Below are 6,000 nucleotides of genomic sequence, written 5' to 3'. Positions count from 1 at the left end.
CACTAATTTAAACCCTAAAATTCTTATACTAGATCTTTCTATAGTTTGGGGTGTGCTACTTTCCTGTCTGTGGAAATCCTGCTTGTCCTACAGGGCACATCTCAGCCACCCCTTCTTTGGTGAAGCCTTCCTTGACTTCCCAGTTTCCTGAGGCAAAGTTAATTGCTTCTCCACCATCATTAATTCTGGCGGGGTCCGGGCCATGCCTGGGTGCAAATCCTGCCTCCATGACTTCCTAGTTGTACCGTGGCCACATCTCTCCACTCTGCAAGCCTCAATCTTTTTATCTGTAAAATGAGGCTAATAATAAAAGCACCTATTTTATAGGGTTAATGTTCAGTTAAATGCAATAATCTGCTTATAACAGTGGTGGTCAGTAAATGCTAGCCATTTCTTATAACTCAAATTCTTTTCTGCCTTGTCTGTACTTTCAAAATGCAAACCTCTTGAAAGTAGAGTCTGAGTCCACCCCAGCCTCATGTTCCCCGTACTCTGTCTACACCGTGCTCTGCACGTAGCAGATTCAGTAACTATTTGATGAATAAATGAATCGGAAGGGAATCCTTATGTGACATTAGAACTTGCTTCCCAGTTTAGCTCTGGAATAAATCCAGAGTCCATATATTGATTTGTTGAGCAATGTTTTCCTTTATTGAGTGCTTACTATATACCGAGAATTTAAAGATAAACACACAATTGCTGTCATTGAGGAGAGTCTGGCGGAAGACACAGATTCATGACTTTGTTATTATGCTTGTAATATTGTCTCAGAAGTGCCACTGAGGCACAAAGGAAGAAGAGGGGAAGGGGAGGGAAGAGGGGAAGGGGAGGGAGGAGGGGAGTGTTAGTGCAGAGGATACAAGGAGAAGGAGTTTGCCGGGTGGAGAGGCAGGGAAGGGCATTGGAGCTGAGGGAACAGCACCTGCTAGGCCAGAAAGGCCCAAGAGGGCGAGCTGCAATCCGAGGATGGTGTGGTATGGCAGGAAAGCCGTGGCGGGGTGGAACTGGCCAGGCAGACCGTGGCTGGAATGCGAGAGGCTTGAGGGCTGGACTAAGAGGCTGGGACTTCAGCCAGCCAGCCAGGGAGGGTCTGGTCATGTTTGTGAGCCGAGAAGGTAAACAGAGCGCACCTGGGCTGGTTTCCTTCTCTCAGGCCGTCCTGGCGGCCACGCCTTACCGAAAGGAGTCCTGACTCAGAGCTGCTGTGCCGTCCCTTCTCCTGTCCCTGCCTGGAAGAGGCCTATCAGGTTGACCAAGCTTTGCTCCCACCTGTGGGTGAGAAGGGCAGATGTGGGTGTGGAGGAGGAGGAAGATTGGATGCCGATGATCCTGTGAGTTTCATTCATTGTAGGCACAACTTTCAGGCTCAAACTAGAGGCAAAAGATGGGGCAGCCCATGAGAAACAGGCAGGGGAGCAGGCGTAGCAGAGGGGCTCCGGCTGCTGACAGGCAGGGGACTTGCCTCTTCTGTTTGTTTGTTAGAAATCATGACTCTGCCATTATCTGCTGTGACATCTTGAGTACTTAACCCCTCACTCGAGACCTCAGTGTCATCTTCTGTAAACTGAATGCAGTGGGCCAGGTGATCTTTCAACTCTGTAATTCCAAGGAAGAAGGCGGTTGAGGGAGCGGTGTGGATTTTGTAGATAAGGGGCCGAGGGTGGGGACTCCCAGACAGGACAAAGTCTCTTCTGGAAGGAGCAGCAGCCTTTTCAGAGTGGGTGGGTGGCGGAGCTCCCCTTCCCTTGCTGCTCCTAGGCCTAGCGCAGCCTCAAACCCCGGCAGGTCCTGAGGAGGTGGGGAGTAGAGCTCCTCCCGACCCAGCAGAGAGAAGCGGAGCAGCCTCAGAGAGAAGCGGAGCAGCCTCAGAGAGAAGCGGAGCAGCCTCAGCGAGGCGGCCCTGGGAAAACTGCTAGGGTACAGCTGCCCTAGGCCCCTCTGATCCCGATCCCAGCTGCTCCTCTCCTCCCCAGCACTGTATAGCCCACAGGAGCTAAATCCAGGGGCAGACCCCAGGCTTCTGCCGAAGGGTAGAGGGTGGCAGTGGGAGGTCAGCCAGACTTCTGGGCCAAGAGCCCAGAGAAGAGCTGGTGGCCATAGCACAGGCTACACGAGGCTGGGCAGCGGGCTCACCTCCCCTCAGCCCCCACCCACCTCCTGCTGGCCTGAGGCATCCTGGAGACCCCTCGATCCCAACATCTTAGTCACAGTCCCTGAAAGTCCTCGGGTTCACAAGCATTCTATTTTAAGTAATGGTTCTCTCTACTTTTATTAGCACCCAGCACCCAGCACTAACCTTTTGTGAAGATATAAAATCAAAGTAAAAAACTCTATTATTTTTTTTTTAAAGCAAACCCTCACACATGGATTAAGAGGACCTGTTCACCATTCGCGCAGCAGACATTACTGAGCATTTACTATGCCAAGCCCTGTGCTGGGCTCAGGAGGACCCAGGGTGGGAGCAGAATCCCATGAAGCCGCCTAGGAGGTTCAGGAAAGACTCCTTTAGAGAGGAGAACCTTGAGCTGAGACCAGGAGGGCTGGAGAACTTGGCCAACTGAAGGAGAGAGGCCAGCCTGAGCCAGGGCCGGGAGGCAGGGACTCTGAGTAGTTTCTTGTGGCTGAAGCAGGGAGTTAACAGGAAAATGTTCCTTTTCCTGCACTCACACAGTTGTAATGATCTGTGTCGTTATTTGTTTAGTGTCTGTATCCCCTGCTAGACCACAAGCTCCAGGAGGGGGTACAGTGTGTATGTTCACTGCTGCATCCTGGTACCCAGAACGATGCCTAGCACAGGGGTCCCCGACCCCCAGGCCAAGGACCAGTACCAGTCGTGGCCTGTTAGGAACCAGGTGCACAGCAGGAGGTGAGCCACGGGCGAGCTGGCATTGCCGCCTGAGCTCCACCTCCTGTTAGATGAGCAGTGGCATTAGATTCCCCTAGGAGCTTGAACCCTACTGTGAACTGCGCGTGGGAGGGATCTAGGTTGCACACTCCTTATGACGATCTAATGCCTGATGATCTGAGGTGGAACAGTTTCATGCTGAAACCATCCTGCCCCATCAGTGGAAAAATTGTCTTCCATGAAACTGGTCCCTGGTGCCAAAAAGTTCAGGAACCACTGGCCTAGCACATAGCAAATGTTCACTTAAATTGGTGTCACAGGAACAAGTAAAATAAATAATTCTCATGTTAATTTGGGTTAGATCAGAAAGGGTTGTGAAGCCATGCTAATGAGTTTGGATGGTATCCCAGGGCCAACAGGAGCCACTGAAGGTTTTGGGTTTTTTTCTTGTAATTATTTAGAATTTTGGCCGGGTGTGGTGGCTCATGCCTATAATCCCAGCACTTTAGGAGGCTGAGGTGGGCGGATCACTTGATGTCAGGAGTTTGAAACCAGCCTGGCCAACATGGTGAAACCCCGTCTCTACTAAAAATACAAAAATTAGCCAGGCATGGCCTGTAGTCCCAGCTAGTGGGGAGGCTGAGACACAAGAGTCACTTGAACCCAGGGAGCGGATGTTGCAGTGAGCTGAGATCGTGCCACTGCACTCCAGCCTGGCCAACAGAGTGAAACTCTGTCTCAAAAAAATAAAATAAATAAATAATAATAATAATAATAATAAAATGATTTTATTTTTGTTTTTATCGAGATGGACTCTCACTATGTTGCCCAGGCTGGTCTGGAACTCCTGAGTTCAAGCAATCTACCCGCCTGAGCCCCGCAAAGTGCTGGGATTACAGGCATGAGCCACCATGCCCGGCCCACTGAAGGTTTTAAATAGGGGAATGATATGGTCATTTTTGCCCTTTATGAATCCCTTTTTGGCTTTGGTGTGGAGAACAGCCAGGATCAGAGAGTTCACTTGAGACCTAAAGTCAGTGGTGTCTCTGGAGATGAGGGGGCAGCACAGGTTTGAGAGTTTAAGGAGACTTGATCCAGGGGTGCAGAGAGTGACGATGCAAGGAGTGAGGGAGACAGAGGTGGCCGGGAGGACGCCAGGCTTCTAGACCTGGCAGGTTTCCCACCGTGGCCCATAGGATGGTGTATACGTCCACATTGTCATCCTTACCTCAGGGCACTGTTATGATTGATCGTCTCTTTATGGGACTCTCCCCAGCGAGAGGGCCAAGGCGGGAAGGCCAGGGCGGGCCCTGTTCACCTTTGCAGCTCTCATGCCTAGCACATCAGAGTAACTGCTCAGTTAGTGTTTAGTGGATGAAATTCTGGTTGGAATTTGTGTATCAACTTTGTTTTCAGAAGGGTGAGAGATTAATTACTGTTCAGTAAATGCAACGTCATAGACATAGTGCACCCAAAAGAAAAAAAATCATTTCAGGGCCAGGTGTGGTGGCTCATACCTGTAATCCCAGCAATTTGGGAGGCCGAGGCAGGAGTATCACTTGAAGCCAAGAGTTTGAGACTATCCTGGGCAACATAGCAAGATCCCATCTCTACAAAAAAACAAAAATATAAAGTCATTTCCATTTGTGAGCTGTGTTCAGAGGCCTGGGAGCTGGGTTGAGGCAGGGAGGGATGTGGGGAGCCCAGGGTGTGGAGGAGGTGGCGGGGGTCCCGGGGCCGTGAAGGTTGCTGGACAAAGGAGACCGTCCAGGTTTGGCCGCTGGCGCTTGGCGCTCTCCCCGAGATGAGATTGGAGGGGAGGGGCAGGTTTGGAGGAGAGGTGACAAGTCTGAGTGCCCATGGGACATCCAGCTTGATGTATAAACTAGAAGGTGCTGGAAGCCTTAGGTGTGAGTGAGAAGACACAGAGATGTGGAGAGGAGGGCTGGGGGTGACCTGGAGAAACAACTGTTGAGGGGGCAGAGAATCAAGTGGCCAGGGAGCTTGGGGACACACTGGGAGGGCCACCTCAGGCCTGGGGGTCCTGTTGCCTCTTCTCCTGTGCCGTTACCCAGCAGGGGGACCAGGGGCCTGGGAGAGGCGCCAGCACTTTACTAACAGCCCAGCGCTGTGGGGTTTCGTTTCTGCTGGGTTCTGGCTCACCTTCCTCTTGTGGTCAGAAGGATGCAGAATCCTGTGGTTTCCCCGCTGCACAAGGCCTGCTGCCGGCCTGCCGCACTTTCCCTCAGCTCCATCACTGAACTTCTTTCATTTTTGCAGACGAACCTTGTCACCCTCCTCATAACCCAGGTTTCCCCTGCCTCCACCCCACCCCCAGATTGGTCCTGCTACCCTGCAAGTGAGCCAGGGTCTTCCCAGCTGTGCCCTGAGTGGGCTCAAGGGTGTTTCCTGGGCATGGTACCACCTCTCCCTCCCACTGCCTCCCTGCTCCTGCTTCCCTCCCCTCTGGTGTGGCTGAGAAAAAAGTCCAGAGCTGGCAGAGCAGGTGGAAAGCCCTGGGGCTGGCTGTCCCAGCTGCTGCACATTCAGGTTCTGGGAGCTGTGGGCCAGGTGCAGCAGTGTGCTGCTAAATGGATAACAACAGGCTCTGGGCACAAGCAATACAGCATTAGCTGATTTCTATGACACAAATACTCCCACCATGGGCAATTTCAGGCTACTACCAAGATGTTACTGAAGGCAGAATGGGAAGAGGTGTGCAGTAGCACCTGCCATGTGATATTTCCACCCTACAGACCCAATAGACATGAGTAGCCTCAAGAATATCTATAACTGCAAAATATACTACAAGAATTAGGAAGTGATATGTTTTCAGTATTTATTGCTTTTTAAATAATTTATTTTCAGCTGGGCATGGTGGCTCACACCTGTAATCCCAGCACTTTGGGAGGCTGAGGCAGGAGGATCACCTGAGCTCAAGAGTTTAAGACCAGCCTGGGCAACACGGTGAAATCCCTTCTCTATTAAAAATTAAAAAATGAGACGGGTGGTGGCACATACCTGTAATCTTAGCTACTCGGGAGGCTGAGGTTGGCGGATCGCTTGGGCCCGGGAGGCGGATGTTGTAGTGAGCCAAGATTGTGCCACTGCACTCCAGCCTGGGCGACAAAGCAAGACTGTCTCAAAAACAAAAA

General features: G+C 51.5%; 1 long non-coding RNA gene across 1 annotated transcript in view; it reads left to right on the top strand.

Annotated features, from left to right (window-relative positions):
* Window positions 1–1,303: 1,303 nt before the first annotated feature.
* The window catches only part of LOC115835465, a 27,461-nt gene continuing 22,764 nt past the window's right edge, over window positions 1,304–6,000 (top strand). The window contains exon 1 of the long non-coding RNA XR_004030451.1: window positions 1,304–1,331. This is a non-coding gene — a long non-coding RNA (uncharacterized LOC115835465). The remainder of the gene's footprint in view (window positions 1,332–6,000) is intronic.

The sequence above is a fragment of the Nomascus leucogenys genome, chromosome 6, assembly GCF_006542625.1.
Source record: "Nomascus leucogenys isolate Asia chromosome 6, Asia_NLE_v1, whole genome shotgun sequence".
In the NCBI taxonomy this organism is placed as follows: Eukaryota; Metazoa; Chordata; class Mammalia; order Primates; family Hylobatidae; genus Nomascus; species Nomascus leucogenys.
This window is presented reverse-complemented; position numbering and strand designations above follow the sequence as displayed.